At 44.1% G+C, this 17,193-nt stretch overlaps 1 protein-coding gene across 4 annotated transcripts in view; it reads left to right on the top strand.

The window, feature by feature from the left end:
* LEMD2 (LEM domain nuclear envelope protein 2) overlaps positions 1 to 17,193 on the top strand; it is a 75,252-nt gene that overhangs the window by 21,229 nt on the left and 36,830 nt on the right. The window lies entirely within an intron of this gene.

The raw sequence follows: 17,193 nt of genomic DNA, 5'->3' as shown, positions 1-17,193 counted from the left end.
TATATATATATATATATATATATATATATATATATATATATATATATATATATATATATATATATATATATATATATATATATACATACACACACACTCACCGGCCACTTTATTAGGTACACCATGCTAGTAACGGGTTGGACCCCCTTTTGCCTTCAGAACTGCCTCAATTCTTCATGGCATAGATTCAACAAGGTGCTGGAAGCATTCCTCAGAGATTTTGGTCCATATTGACATGATGGCATCACACAGTTGCCGCAGATTTGTCGGCTGCACATCCCAAAGATGCTCCATACAAGGCAGGATGGATCCATGCTTTCATGTTGTTTACGCCAAATTCTGACCCTACCATCCGAATGTCGCAGCAGAAATCGAGACTCATCAGACCAAGCAACGTTTTTCCAATCTTCTACTGTCCAATTTCGATGAGCTTGTACAAATTGTAGCCTCAGTTTCCTGTTCTTAGCTGAAAGGAGTGGTACCCGGTGTGGTCTTCTGCTGCTGTAGCCCATCTGCCTCAAAGTTCGACGCACTGTGCGTTCAGAGATGCTCTTAGGCCTACCTTGGTTGTAACGGGTGGCGATTTGAGTCACTGTTGCCTTTCTATCAGCTCGAACCAGTCTGCCCATTCTCCTCTGACCTCTGGCATCAACAAGGCATTTCCGCCCACAGAACTGCCGCTCACTGGATTTTTTTTCTTTTTCGGACCATTCTCTGTAAACCCTAGAGATGGTTGTGCGTGAAAATCCCAGTAGATCAGCAGTTTCTGAAATACTCAGACCAGCCCTTCTGGCACCAACAACCATGCCACGTTCAAAGGCACTCAAATCACCTTTCTTCCCCATACTGATGCTCGGTTTGAACTGCAGTAGATTGTCTTGACCATGTCTACATGCCTAAATGCACTGAGTTGCCGCCATGTGATTGGCTGATTAGAAATTAAGTGTTAACAAGAAGTTGGACAGGTGTACCTAATAAAGTGGCCGGTGAGTGTATATATATATATATATATATATATATATATATATATATATATATATATATATATATATATATATATATATATACAGTGTCATGGCCAAAAGTATTCACACCCCAGCAATTCTGTCAGATAATACTCAGTTTCTTCCTGAAAATGATTGCAAATACAAGTTCTTTGGTATTATCTTCATTTAATTTGTCTTAAATGAAAAAAACACAAAAAGAATTGTTTTAAAGCCAATTTGGATATAATTCCACACCAAACATAAAAAAAGGGGGTGGACAAAAGTATTGGCACTGTTCGAAAAATCATGTGATGCTTCTCTAATTTGTGTAATTAACAGCACCTGTAACTTACCTGTGGCACCTAACAAGTGTTGGCAATAACTAAATCACACTTGCAGACAGTTGACATGGATTAAAGTTGACTCAACCTCTGTCCTGTGTCCTTGTGTGTACCACATTGAGCATGGAGAAAAGAAAGAAGACCAAAGAACTGTCTGAGGACTTGAGAAACCAAATTGTGAGGAAGCATGAGCAATCTCAAGGCTACAAGTCCATCTCCAAAGACCTGAATGTTCCTGTGTCTACCATGCGCAGTGTCATCAAGAAGTTTAAAGCCCATGGCACTGTGGCTAACCTCCCTAGATGTCGACGGAAAAGAAAAATTGACAAGAGATTTCAATGCAAGATTGTGCGGATGTTGGATAAAGAACCTCGACTAACATCCAAACAAGTTCAAGCTGCCCTGCAGTCCGAGGGTACAACAGTGTCAACCCTTACTATCCGTCGGCGTCTGAATGAAAAGGGACTGTATGGTAGGAGATCCAGGAATACCCCACTTCTTACCCCGAGACATAAAAAAGCCAGGCTGGAGTTTGCCAAAGCTTACCTGAAAAAGCCTAAAACGTTTTGGAAGAATGTTCTCTGGTCAGATGAGACAAAAGTAGAGCTTTTTGGGCAAAGGCATCAACATAGAGTTTAAAGGAGAAAAAAAGAGGCATTCAAAGAAAAGAACACACGGTCCCTACAGTCAAACATGGCGGAGGTTCCCTGATGTTTTGGGGTTGCTTTGCTGCCTCTGGCACTGGACTGCTTGACCGTGTGCATGGCATTATGAAGTCTGAAGACTAGCAACAAATTTTGCAGCATAATGTAGGGCCCAGTGTGAGAAAGCTGGGTCTCCCTCAGAGGTCACGGGTCTTCCAGCAGGACAATGACCCAAAACACTTCAAAAAGCACTAGAAAATGGTTTGAGAGAAAGCACTGGAGACTTCTAAGGTGGCCAGCAATGAATCCAGACCTGAATCCCATAGAACACCTGTGGAGAGATCTAAAAATGGCAGTTTGGAGAAGGCACCCTTCAAATATCAGGGACCTGGAGCAGTTTGCCAAAGAAGAATGGTCTAAAATTCCAGCAGAGCATTGTAAGAAACTCATTGATGGTTACCGGAAGCGGTTGGTCGCAGTTATTTTGGCTAAAGGTTGTGCAACCAAGTGTTAGGCTGAGGGTGCCAATACTTTTATCTGGACCATTTTTGGAGTTTTGAGTGAAATGATCAATGTATTGCTTTTTGCTTCATTCTCTTTTGTGGTTTTTCATTTAAGACAAATTGAAGATAATAATACCAAAGAATTTGTGTTTGCAATCATTTTCAGGAAGAAACTGAGTATTATCTGTCAGAATTGCAGGGGTGTGAATACTTGTGTGTGTGTGTGTGTGTATATATATATATATATATATATATATATATATATATATATATATATATATATATATATATATATATATAATGTGTGTGTATATATGTATGTATATATGTATGTATATGTGTATATGTATATATATGTATATGTATATATACACTCACCGGCCACTTTATTAGGTACACCTGTCCAACTTCTTGTTAACACTTAATTTCTAATCAGCCAATCACATGGCGGCAACTCAGTGCATTTAGGCATGTAGACATGGTCAAGACAATCTACTGCAGTTCAAACCGAACATCAGTATGGGGAAGAAAGGTGATTTGAGTGCCTTTGAACGTGGCATGGTTGTTGGTGCCAGAAGGGCTGGTCTGAGTATTTCAGAAACTGCTGATCTACTGGGATTTTCACGCACAACCATCTCTAGGGTTTACAGAGAATGGTCCGAAAAAGAAAAAAAATCCAGTGAGCGGCAGTTCTGTGGGCGGAAATGCCTTGTTGATGCCAGAAGTCAGAGGAGAATGGGCAGACTGGTTCGAGCTGATAGAAAGGCAACAGTGACTCAAATCGCCACCCGTTACAACCAAGGTAGGCCTAAGAGCATCTCTGAACGCACAGTGCGTCGAACTTTGAGGCAGATGGGCTACAGCAGCAGAAGACCACACCGGGTACCACTCCTTTCAGCTAAGAACAGGAAACTGAGGCTACAATTTGTACAAGCTCATCGAAATTGGACAGTAGAAGATTGGAAAAACGTTGCTTGGTCTGATGAGTCTCGATTTCTGCTGCGACATTCAGATGGTAGGGTCAGAATTTGGCGTAAACAACAAGAAAGCATGGATCCATCCTGCCTTGTATGGAGCATCTTTGGGATGTGCAGCTGACAAATCTGCGGCAACTGTGTGATGCCATCATGTCAATATGGACCAAAATCTCTGAGGAATGCTTCCAGCACCTTGTTGAATCTATGCCACGAAGAATTGAGGCAGTTCTGAAGGCAAAAGGGGGTCCAACCCGTTACTAGCATGGTGTACCTAATAAAGTGGCCGGTGAGTGTATATAGATAGATAGATAGATAGATAGAGATATAGATAGATAGATAGATAGAGATATATATAGATATATATAGATTCAAGATTCAAAGAAGCTTTATTGGCAGGACCAAATACACATCAGTTTTGCCAAAGCAAGTGTATAAAGGCAATAGGAATAGGGACTGTGGGGATGTTGGGTAGGAGCTGTAGGGGAGGTGGATGGGGGCAGATCCAGGGTGGGGGCTATAGTCCATGGCATAGGGGAGGTGGATGGGGCAGATCCAGGGTGGGGGCTATAGTCCATGGCATAGGGGAGGTGGATGGGGGCAGATCCAGGGTGGGGGCTATAGTCCATGGCATAGGGAAGGTGGATGGGGGCAGATCCATTGTGGGGGCTATAGTCCATGGCATCATAGTTCTCTTTCCCGCAGTCTATGACATTCGCTCACATACTGCGCTGCTATCTCCACTGCTCTCTCTTCTTCTCCCAGCAGGATATATGTTTTCTCTTCCTCCTTCATGGTGATGAAGTCCGGGAAGAGATGTGAGAGTCTCCTGAAGTGAGTGTCCCTCACTGCTGAGTATTTGGGGCAGTGTAGCAGGAAGTGGGTTTCGTCCTCTATGGCCTCCTGATCACAGTGTTGGCACAGTCTTTCCTCCCTGGGCTTGTAGTTCTGCCTGTGTCGGCCACATTCGATGGCCAGACTGTGGGCACTGAGTCTATATCGGCTCAGGATCTTGCGATCTCTGGGGTCCGGGAGTTTCTCCAGATATGGGGCCAGTCTGTAGTCTCTCTGTAGACTCCGGTACGTGTTAAGTTTCTGTGAGTTGTTGATATCATTCTTCCAGTCACTGACATACCTCTCCTGGCCTTCTTCTGCCGTCTTCCTGATTCCGGCTTTTGTCAGGTTGTTGTGATTGGTGTTCTGGTCCGGTTGGGTTTGGCTGGGCTGTTCCGAGGGTTCTGGTTTTTCTGTTTCACCTACATGTATCAGGGCTTTATAGTGATGGGAGCTTGGATTGCTCCTATGCAGGTGAGCCCGGAATGACAGCGCCCTCTTTAGAACTGTTAGGTGTAGAGGGAATCTGCCCAGCTCGGCCCGACAAGCACTGTTGGAGGTGCTCCGATGGACCTGGAGAAGGTGCTTGCAGAATTCCAGGTGGAATATTTCTGTTGGACTGGAATCCCACCTTGACCAGTCTGGGTAGGTGTGAGGACCCCAGACTTCGCTGCCATACAGGAGGATTGGGGCGATGATGGAGTCGAAAATTTTTAGCCAGACCCTCACTGGTGGCTTCAGATGGTAGAGTTTCCTTTGGATGGCATAGAAGGTTTTGCAGGCCTTGTCTTTCAGGGTCTCTATGGCTTGTTTGAAGCTCCCTGACCGGTGAATCTCTAGGCCCAGGTAGGTATATTTGTCCGTTCCTGTGAGGTCGCAGTTGTTGAGGACAAATGATGGGTGCTGGTCTGATTTTCTCTTTCTCCTCTGGAACACCATGGTGTGGGTTTTCTTTAGGTTGACCGGTAGAGCCCAGGTGGAGCTGAATTTCTCTAGGATTTTCAGGTTGTCCTGGAGGCCTTTCTCGGTTGGTGACAGCAGCAGCAGGTCATCTGCATACAGCAGGAATTTCACCTGCGTGTCGTGGAGGGTGAGACCTGGTGCTGAGGAGGATTCCAGGACGGTAGCCAGCTCGTTGATGTAAATGTTGAAGAGTGTTGGACTTAGGCTGCAGCCTTGTCTGACCCCGCGGTTCTGCTGGAAATAAGCCGTTCTTCTGCCGTTCACACTCACGCTGCAGCGGTTCTCGGTGTAGGAGCTTTTAACCCCTTCCTGACATCAGACGTACTATCCCGTCGAGGTGGGGTGGGCCCGTATGACCACCGACGGGATAGTACGTCATACGCGATCGGCCGCGCTCACGGGGGGAGCGCGGCCGATCGCGGCCGGGTGTCAGCTGCATATCGCAGCTGACATCCGGCACTATGTGCCAGGAGCGGTCACGGACCGCCCCCGGCACATTAACCCCCGGCACACCGCGATCAAACATGATCGCAGTGTACCGGCGGTATAGGGAAGCATCGCGCAGGGAGGGGGCTCCCTGCGGGCTTCCCTGAGACCCCCGGAGCAACGCGATGTGATCGCGTTGCTCTGAGGGTCTCCTACCTCCCTCCTCGCCGCAGGTCCCGGATCCAAGATGGCCGCGGCATCCGGGTCCTGCAGGGAGGGAGGTGGCTTACCGAGTGTCTGCTCAGAGCAGACACTTGGTAAGCCTGCAGCCCTGCACAGCAGATCGTCGATCTGGCAGAGTGCTGTGCACACTGCCAGATCAATGATCTGTGATGTCCCCCCCTGGGACAAAGTAAAAAAGTAAAAAAAAATTTTTTCCACATGTGTAAAAAAAAAAAAAAAAAAATCCTAAATAAATAATAAAAAATATATATATATTATTCCCATAAATACATTTCTTTATCTAAATAAAAAAAAAAAAAACAATAAAAGTACACATATTTAGTATCGCCGCGTCCGTAACGACCCAACCTATAAAACTGCCCCACTAGTTAACCCCTTCAGTAAACACCGTAAGAAAAAAAAAAAAAAAACGAGGCAAAAAACAACGCTTTATTACCATACCGCCGAACAAAAAGTGGAATAACACGCGATCAAAAAGACTGATATAAATATCCATGGTACCGCTGAAAACGTCATCTTGTCCCGCAAAAAACAAGCCGCCATACAGCATCATCAGCAAAAAAATAAAAAAGTTATAGTCCTGAGAATAAAGCGATACCAAAATAATTATTTTTTCTATATTTTAGTTTTTATCGTATAAAAGCGCCAAAACATAAAAAAATGATATAAATGAGATATCGCTGTAATCGTACTGACCCGACGAATAAAACTGCTTTATCAATTTTACCAAACGCGGAACGGTATAAACGCCTCTCCCAAAAGAAATTCATGAATAGCAGGTTTTTGGTCATTCTGCCTCACAAAAATCGGAATAAAAAGCGATCAAAAACGGTCACGTGTCCGAAAATGTTACCAATAAAAACGTCAACTCGTCCCGCAAAAAACAAGACCTCACATGACTCTGTGGAGCAAAATGTGGAAAAATTATAGGTCTCAAAATGTGGAGACGCAAAAACTTTTTTGCTATAAAAAGCGTCGCTGGTTTCACACTTGCGTTTTTGTCTGCAGCGTTTTTTGCACAAAAAAACGCATGCGTTTTTTCCCTATATTTAACATTGAAAACGCATGCGGTTTTTTTGTACGCGTTTGGTCGCGTTTTCAAACGCATGCGGTTTTTTTCTGCATGCGTTCATTTTCAGAAATACAACCTGCAGTATTTTCTTGCGTTTTTAAGCACATGCGTTTGTTTGCGTTAAAAACGCATGCATTTTTATCGAAAAAAAAACAGAAAACACACTGAAAAGCCACCCACCACCATCAAGGTGATAAAGGGATCCAAACCCTAACCCTAACTCTACCCCTAACCTCACCCCTAACCGTTTAATGAACATTTTCTGACAGTCATAGTGCCACGTATTTCAGTGCCACGTATTTCAGTGCCACGTATTTCAGTGCCACGTATTTCAGTGCCACGTATTTCAGTGCCACGTATTTCAGTGCCACGTATTTCAGTGCCACGTATTTCAGTGCCACGTATTTCAGTGCCATGTATCACGTAGTTCAGTGCCACATGTTTCAGTGCCACGTATTTCAGTGCCACGTATCACGTATTTCAGTGCCACATATTTTAGTACCACGTATTTCAGTGCCACGTATTTCAGTGCCACGTATTTCAGTGCCACGTATTTCAGTGCCACGTATTTCAGTGCCACGTATTTCAGTGCCACGTATTTCAGTGCCACGTATTTCAGTGCCACGTATTTCAGTGCCACGTATCACGTATTTCAGTGCCACGTGTTTCAGTGCCACGTATTTAAGTGCCACGTATCACATATTTAAGTGCCACGTATTTAAGTGCCACGTATTTAAGTGCCACGTATTTCAGTGCCACGTATTTCAGTGCCACGTATTTCAGTGCCACGTATTTCAGTGCCACGTATTTCAGTGCCACGTATTTCAGTGCCACGTATCACGTATTTCAGTGCCACGTGTTTCAGTGCCACGTATTTAAGTGCCACGTATCACGTATTTCAGTGCCACGTATTTCAGTGCCACGTATTTCAGTGCCACGTATTTCAGTGCCACGTATTTCAGTCACGTTTAGGGTTAGGGGTAGGGTTAGGGCTAGGGTTGGAGGTAAAGTTAGGGTTGGGGCTAAAGTTAGGGTTTGGGGCTAAAGTTAGGGTTAGGGTTTGGATTACATTTACGTTTGGATTAGGGTTGGGATTAGAATTATGGGTGTGTCAGGGCTAGGGGTGTGGTTAGGGTTACCGTTGGGATTAGGGTTAGGGGTGTGTTTGGGTTAGGGTTTCAGGTAGAATTGGGGAGTTTCCACTGTCCAGGCACATCAGGGGCTCTCCAAGCGCGACATGGCGTCCAATCTCAATTCCAGCCAATTCTGCGTTGAAAAAGTAAAACAGTGCTCCTTCCCTTCCGAGCTCTCCCGTGCGCCCAAAAAGGGGTTTACCCCAACATATGTGTTATCAGCGTACTCGGGACAAATTGAACAACAACTTCTGGGGTCCAAGTTCTCTTGTTATCCTTAGGAAAATAAAAATTTGGGGGGCTAAAAATCATTTTTGTGGGAAAAAAAAGATGTTTTATTTTCACGGCTCTGCGTTATAAACTGTAGTGAAACACTTGGGGGTTCAAAGTTCTCACAACACATCTAGATAAGTTCCTTGGGAGGTCTAGTTTCCAATATGGGGTCACTTGTGGGGGGTTTGTACTGTTTGGGTACATCAGGGGCTCTGCAAATGCAACGTGACGCCTGCAGACCAATCCATTTAAGGCTGCATTCCAAATGGCGCTCCTTCCCTTCCGAGCTCTGTCATGCACCCAAACAGTGGTTCCCCCCCACATATGGGGTATCAGCGTACTCAGGACAAATTGGACAACAACTTTTGGGGTCTAATTTATCCTGTTACCCTTGTGAAAATACAAAACTGGGGGCTAAAAAATCATTTTTGTGAAAAAAAAAAAGAATTTTTATTTTCACGGCTTTGCGCTATAAACTTTAGTGAAACACTTGGGGGTTCAAAGTTCTCAAAACACATCTAGATAAGTTCCTTGGGAGGTCTAGTTTCCAATATGGGGTCACTTGTGGGGGGTTTGTACTGTTTGGGTACATCAGGGGCTCTGCAAATGCAACGTGACGGCTGCTGACCAATCCATTTAAGTCTGCATTCCAAATGGCGCTCATTCCCTTCCGAGCTCTGTCATGCGCCCAAACAGTGGTTCCCCCCCACATATGGGGTATCAGCGTACTCAGGACAAATTGGAAAACAAATTTTGGGGTCCAATTTATTCTGTTACCCTTGTAAAAATACAAAGCTGGGTGCTAAAAAATCATTTTTGAGAAAAAAAATAAAAATTATTTTCACGGCTCTGCGTTATAATCTGTAGTGAAACACTTGGGGGTTCAAAGCTCTCAAAACACATCTAGATAAGTTCCTTAGGGGGTCTACTTTCCAAAATGGTGTCACTTGTAGGGAGTTTCAATGTTTAGGCACATCAGGGGCTCTCCAAACGCAACATGGCGTCCCATCTCAATTCCAGTCAATTTTGCATTGAAAAGTCAAATGGCGCTCCTTCCCTTCCAAGCTCTGCCATGCGCCCAAACAATGGTTTACACCCACATATGGGGTATCATCGTACTCAGGACAAATTGCACAACATTTTTTGGGGTCCAATTTCTTCTCTTACCCTTGGGAAAATAAATAATTGGGGGCAAAAAGATCATTTTTGTGAAAAAATATGATTTTTTATTTTTACGGCTCTGCATTATAAACTTCTGTGAAGCACTTGGTGGGTCAAAGTGCTCACCACACATCTAGATAAGTTCCTTAGGGGGTCTACTTTCCAAAATGGTGTCACTTGTAGGGAGTTTCAATGTTTAGGCACATCAGGGGCTCTCCAAACGCAACATGGCGTCCCATCTCAATTCCAGTCAATTTTGCATTGAAAAGTCAAATGGCGCTCCTTCCCTTCCAAGCTCTGCCATGCGCCCAAACAATGGTTTACACCCACATATGGGGTATCAGCGTACTCAGGACAAATTGCACAACATTTTTTGGGGTCCAATTTCTTCTCTTACCCTTGGGAAAATAAAAAATTGGGGGCGAAAAGATCATTTTTGTGAAAAAATATGATTTTTTATTTTTACGGCTCTGCATTATAAACTTCTGTGAAGCACTTGGTGGGTCAAAGTGCTCACCACACATCAAGATAAGTTCCTTAGGGGGTCTACTTTCCAAAATGGTGTCACTTGTAGGGGGTTTCAGTGTTTAGGCACATCAGGGGCTCTCCAAACGCAACATGGCGTCCCATCTCAATTCCAGTCAATTTTGCATTGAAAAGTCAAATGGCGCTCCTTTCCTTCCGAGCTCTGCCATACGCCCAAAACAGTGGTTTACCCCCACATATGGGGTATCGGCGTACTCAGGACAAATTGTACAACAACTTTGGGGGTCCATTTTCTCCTGTTACCCTTGGTAAAATAAAACAAATTGGAGCTGAAATAAATTTTGTGTGAAAAAAAGTTAAATGTTCATTTTTATTTAAACATTCCAAAAATTCCTGTGAAACACCTGAAGGGTTAATAAACTTCTTGAATGTGGTTTTGAGCACCTTGAGGGGTTCAGTTTTTAGAATGGTGTCACACTTGAGTATTTTCTATCATATAGACCCCTCAAAATGACTTCAAATGAGATGTGGTCCCTAAAAAAAAAATGGTGTAAAAATGAGAAATTGCTGGTCAACTTTTAACCCTTATAACTCCGTCACAAAAAAAAATTTTGGTTCCAAAATTGTACTGATGTAAAGTAGACATGTGGGAAATGTTACTTATTAAGTATTTTGCGTGACATATGTCTGTGATTTAAGGGCATAAAAATTCAAAGTTGGAAAATTGCAAAATTTTCAAAATTTTCGCCAAATTTCCATTTTTTTCACAAATAAACGCAAGTTATATCGAATAAATTTTACCACTAACATGAAGTACAATATGTCACGAGAAAACAATGTCAGAATCGCCAAGATCCGTCAAAGCGTTCCAGAGTTATAGCCTCATAAAGGGACAGTGGTCAGAATTGTAAAAATTGGCCCGGTCATTAACGTGCAAACCACCCTTGGGGGTGAAGGGGTTAATGACATCATAGGTCTTTCCTCCTATTCCGCTCTCCAGCAGTTTCAGGAGTAAGCCCGGGTGCCACACTGAATCAAAGGCCTTTTTAAAGTCCACAAAGCAGGCGTATATCTTCCCATTCTTTGTATTGTAGACGTGTCTCTGAATGAGGCTGTGCAGAGTGTAGATGTGGTCAGTGGTTCGGTGGTTCGGCATGAACCCTGCTTGGCTCTTGCTGAGGACGTTGTGCTCGGTGAGGAAGGTGAGGATCCTCTTGTTCAGGATACTGTTGAACAGTTTTCCCAGGTTGCTGCTGACACATATGCCTCTGTAGTTGGCTGGGTCATACCTGTCCCCACTCTTGTGGATGGGTGTGATGAGGCCTTGGTTCCATTTACAAGGGAAGTAGCCGGCACTCAGCACAATATTGAAGAGTTTGACCATTGCAGCCTGTATTTCTGGTGGTCTGTACTTCAGCATTTCTGGTAGGATTCCGTCCAGGCCACTGGCTTTTCTACATCTTATGGAGGAGAGTCTCTCGGCTACTTCCTGTAGTGTTATAGGTGTATCCACCGGGTTTTGGAAGTTTTTGATTTTTTCCTCCATTGCTTTTAGTTTCGCCATTATGTTTTCCTGTTCTTGGCTTAGCTCTTCCTTTGGAATGTCTTTATAGAGGTCTCTGAAGTATTGGAGCCAGAGGTTGCCATTTTGGATATGGGTGTTGTTTTTCTTGTCTTTGGTGCCCATGTGGTTCCATAGTTCCCAGAAGGAGTTGTCCTGGAGGGCGTCTTGGAGTTGGTTAAGCTTGGTAGAGATGTAACTCTGCTTCTTCCTCCTGAGGAGGGTTTTGTACTGCCTTTGTATGGAGTCATAGGCTTCCCTCAGACCAAGGTGGTTGGGGTCTCTGTGTTTCTTGTTGGAGGCTGTTCTCAGGGTCTTCCGTACAGCTTTACATTCTTTGTCAAACCAGCCATTGACCTGTGTTTCTTTTGGTCTCTTGTAGTCGACTTTTTTAAGGTCGGACAGTCTGGCCATTGCGTAGAATATATTGTTGAGGTCCTTTGCGGCTTGGCTCACTCCCTCTGGGTTTGGCTTGTACTCGAGGTTGTAGAAGTGGTGCAGCATCCGCTGTATTTCAGGTCTGTTGGAAGCTTCTTTATACTTTAGTGCCGACATTTTGGACCATTTATAGGATGGAGGCCGGGTAAAGAGACCGCTCTGCTGTGGCTTCTGAGTGGATGGTTTCTCTGTAGATTTCATGTACAGAAGAAGTTGGCTGTGGTCTGACAGGTGCGTTTGTGGGGTGACTATGAGGGCGCTGACATCTGCCAGGTTCAGATCTGTAATGGCGTAGTCTACTACACTCCTCCCTACATGGGAGTTTAGTGTATACCTTCCTAAGGAGTCACCCTTGCTTCGTCCATTAAGGATATGAAGTCCTAGACTTCTACATACGTTCAGGAGCTTTCTGCCACTTTTGTTGACTGTAGTGTCATAGCTGTTTCTCTCAGTGTGTACAGGGTCTTGGTCGTCATTCTCTGCTCCAGGTATGTAGATGTTTCCATCCGTGGTCAGGAAGTCTCTCTCTCTCCCTGTTCTTGCATTGAGGTCTCCAAAGATGAGAACTTTGCCCAGGGCCTGATAATGGGCGGCTTCTCTTTGTAAGATCTCGAAGCAGTCTGGATTGAAGTAGGGGGACTCTGGCGGTGGTATATAGGTGGCACAGAGGTGGACATCAGACTGGCAGGTGAGGATGGAGCTGCTGATTCTGATCCATATGTGGCTGCCTCCTTTCTTCACCGGTTTGATGTAATGGTGAAGCTCCTCTTTATACCAGATCAATACTCCTCCTGAGCCCCGGCCCTGTTTGATGTTTTTATTTTTCTGGGCATGGACCGAGAATTCCTTGTATCCAATAGGCACCAGGGATTCGTTTTCGGCTCTGGTCCATGTTTCCAGGAGGATCTGAATGTCTATATTTTTCAGTCTTTGTATAAAATCAGGGTCCTTTGTTTTAGATCCAAAGGTTGAGGCGTTGAGACCCTGAATATTCCAGCTGCTGATTGTAAGTGAAGACATTCTTCAGTGTATTTTGTGTGTTTATACCTTGTAATGAGTATAGCTGTGTGGGACAAACTGGATTTCTGACTGTTTTATAGAAGTGCTTGGTTCCATCCAGTCACATTAGAATTCTGCACAGTGCATTGAGCAGGTTCTTTATCTCATCCCTATCTCTGCTCTGCATGTGTCTGTGCGGGCTCGGTGGTCTCCTCCATGGAGGTCTCCTCCTCTGATGGTCTGACACTGGGTGAAGAGCTTTGTTTCCAGCTTCAGGAGGTAGCGTTGGGGTTTTCTGCTCTTTCGTTCTCGGGGGTCTTTCAGTGTGATTATGGCCACTGTTGGATCCAGCCCTGGGGTCTCTGTTTAGCACAATGTCCTTCAGCTCTTTGGCCAGGAGGCTGACCCCTTGTTTGTTGAGATGTTTATTATCGTGCAGGTGACTGCTGTTTATGGAGAGGTGTGGTGCCAGGGTCACGTTTGGCACAGTCTTGATCCTTTCAGTCAGTTCTGTATTGATGGTTTGGGTGGTTTGCCTGGGTGTGTCCTTTCTTGGGAGCAGCGATGACAGAATGATTTTACTGTCCGGGAATTTTTGTTGTGCCATCTTTGCCAGGTTGATCAGTTGTTCTGCGATCTGCTGGTGCTGGTCTGGCAGATTGTTTGTACCCGTGTGTATAATAATATGCTTTGGGTTGGTAAACCGTGGTTTACTGATGACCTCTGCCACCTGTTCAATATTCGCACAGCGGATTGTACGGACCTGTTTTCCTGGGAATAGCCGTTGTGTATTTAGGTACTTCCCATTTGAGTCCATTATTAGGACAATGTCAGGACTTTGTGATGTCTTGGGTGGGCTACGGTGCTGCTGTCGGGGGTCTGTGATGCTGGTGGCTGGTTCTCTTCTCTCTTCCATCTCTCTGGTTTCAGGATCAGTCGTATTGTTGGTTATTATTTTATTGCTAGTAGGTGTCCCTACATTCTGTTCAGTGGTGGCCATGTTGTCTGCTCTCTGGCTGGTTTCCATTGCCCCCTGCGGGTTCAGATGCCCAGGGCTATGGGCTTTTAATTCTGCAATCTCCTTTCTGAGTTCATCATTGTCTTTTTTCAGTTCCCCCATTTCCTGTAGAGCTGCCTGGTGTTGACATTTCAGTTCACACATTTCTTCCCTTATTTTCTGTAGGGCTGTGTCATTTGTTGCTTGGTAATTTGCATTCCCTTGTGCGTTTCTTTCACATTCTAATTTCAGTTGGACCAAGTCTCTTTCTAATTGAGATAAGAAGTCTCTGATGTTATCCTGCGAGAGGTGTGAAGTGTCGGGGGATAGGCAGCTCTGTCTGGGAATCTCTATGTGAGCATTAGAGGTAGCATTAGAGGTAGCTGCTGGGGCTTGTAGTCCTTTAAAGGTTTGTGCCTGCTCTTTGATATCAGAAAAACACTTTTCAAATTGCTGCAGAATCTCCTCCGTCCCCTGCACCATGACTGTGCCATTGTTGTACAGGCTTATGGTGAGCACATTGGTGTTGTCATCGGCTTGGCTGGTAATTTTCATCCGCTGGGCATTATTGGTGTTGGATTTAGATACATGTTTATATATATTGCACAGGGCAGTGTGCCAGGCTGAGAGGTGGTCTGTATAGAATAATACATTGGTTTTTCTTTTTGGTTCTTCCTTTGTGAAATCTGCGTAGAGAGTCTCTGGATTCTCTCTAATATAGTCCTTCTTGGATTTATTGCCCCACTGCCCCTGTATTATCTCTAGATCTGACCCCAAGCATTCCTGTGTCTCTGGCTCTGGGCTTTGTTCTTTTACTTGTTCCAAATTTGTGTTTTCCATTTTGTAGTTATGTTAATTATAATCCTTATTTCTAAGAAGATTAATTTGTAACAAGTCTATAGGTTGTGTTGTAGTTAAGGAATTCTCCTACCTTTTATAGGTCCAGGTATCAGGAGGTCAGATGTATGATGCCAGCTGTTTCCAGTCTGCTTCCTCCAGGGGATTCTTGTTTTGTCCTTTAAATCCTCCAATTCTTCCTTTTTTCATAAAATTTAAGGTCCAGTTCGGTCCAGATCACTTTTATGTTCCACGGAGTTGAGTTTTTCCAGGTTTTGTCTTACAGTTGCCTCATTACAAGGTATAAATTGATGGAAATTCAGGAGCTCATGTTCAGTGCTGCTTACTCCTAGGAATGGTGGGCGTATATATATATATATATATATATACATACACACATTACTGATGTCACTGGTTGTTTTTCAATCAAAGTGCTCAGCACTATGCCTGATCAGCTCTGCGATCAGGGTAGTAAGTTTCTTTGTTAATCCTGTATAGTTTATGTAATTGTATATGCAGTATTGTTTTGTCCCATTTGTAAGATCTTTTGTTTATTTATTTTTTATTAATACTGTCTTTTGTTCTGGCTTAAAAATAAAATGTAAGTTCTGTTCCTTTTGTTTTGTAAACCGCACCCCGAAGCCATACGCTACCAAATCCAGGTGCCCTGTCTGCCTGTATAAAAATGACTTCTCTGAGACTTAACCAGTACTGCCCTCTCCCAGTGACTGAGGCGGGAACACTGCTAGGAGAATAAAGCTCATTTTCTCCCTGCAATGTTAGGCTACTTGCAGGCATCAGGCAGCATAATAACTCTTACTAACCTGCAAATAAGCATAATATCTGCAGGTTAGTAGCGTTTTTCTGCTGACAGGTTCCCTTTAATTACGTGGTTAGCGAAAAAGGAGATTTTGCATTCCAGAGTATTCCACGCTGCTGTGTGAAGGATGCCTTTCCACAGTACAGTAGCAACTTCATAGTTTTTATTTGTACGAGTTTCATTCTCGTACCAAGCTTTTTTCAAAATCAAACTACTTAGCATAATTAGTATGACAGGGAAAGTGTTTAAGTACTGAGGGAAAAAAAACACCCAACACTTAAAGGGGAACCTCCCACCTGGGTGTGATCAACTGGTTAACATTGTAAAAAGACTAATATTTGGACAAAAAAATATAGTTACGACATAAATGTGCTATGTAGTGTGTTTTTTTTTTTTTTTGGGGGGGGGGTTTATGAGAGCACAAAACGCTTAAAAGTAAACTAGGAAATTGCTATTCCACTCTCGACCAGCTTCCTTCATACAGCAGCGCGGTCCACTCTGAAACGTCAATCTACTTTTTCTACTACTCGATATGCAAAAGGGTTCGCCGTCCTCTGCTGACTGGACTGCAGCGGCGGTAATATCCATGGGCAGTCATTAGCCAGGACCCTTGCAGGCAACCACCCCCATAACTCCCTTCTCATCTGTACTTTTCAAGATCCCCCTATGTGCGCTTGTCCCCCCCACCCCGCATCCTTCCTCTCCTTTTTTTTTCTTTAATCACATGATGTCATAGACCTAATGGAAGAGAGGCAAAATGAGCAATTGTAAGTACACAGTGCTGTATAATACGGTGATTGCAATATACATTCTTCCTGCATATGACATAGACATTGTTGAATGTTGAGGATGTGATGTGACCCGGCTGTATAGTGTTTGGCATGTCCGCCTTCCAGGGCCTTCTCCGGGGACAATTGTTAGGGTAGGAGAAAATATGTATGAGAAAGTAAAGCGCAAGTAAAGCTTGTGTAAGGTGTTATCCGAGTATTTTGGGTGTGCTTGAATATGATGAGCGAGCCCACGCAGCTGCATGTCTGGTGGCTGTTAGACAGCTGCAACACATGCAGGGATTGCTGAACAACAGGTGTTGTGGCTGTCTAACAGCCGCCAGACATGCAGCTGCGTGGGCTCGCTCCTCATATTCAAGCACACCCAAGATACTTGAATAACACCTTAGGTCTCTTTCACACTACCGTCTTTTGTCTCACATCGAAATCTGTTGAGTTTTGAAAAAACAGGATCCTGCAAATTTTTCTGCAGGATCCTGTTTTTTCCTATAGACTTGTATTAACGACAGATTGTGACGGACGGCCATCCGTTTCATCCGTCGTGCACTGGATCAGTCGGAAAATAGCGGTCTGTCGTGGAGAGAAAATGTTCAGAGGAACGTTTTTTTCTGCATGTTGGAAAATCGGTCAGCGACGGGTCCTGCGCTGTCCGTCAGCTATAATGGAAGCCTATGGACGCAGGATCCATCGCTGACCGTCACACACAGGAATCCA

This window comes from Ranitomeya variabilis, chromosome 3, assembly GCF_051348905.1.
Source record: "Ranitomeya variabilis isolate aRanVar5 chromosome 3, aRanVar5.hap1, whole genome shotgun sequence".
In the NCBI taxonomy this organism is placed as follows: domain Eukaryota; kingdom Metazoa; phylum Chordata; class Amphibia; order Anura; family Dendrobatidae; genus Ranitomeya; species Ranitomeya variabilis.
Note: the sequence above shows the minus strand (reverse complement) of the source record. Positions and strands in the feature narration are given on the sequence as shown.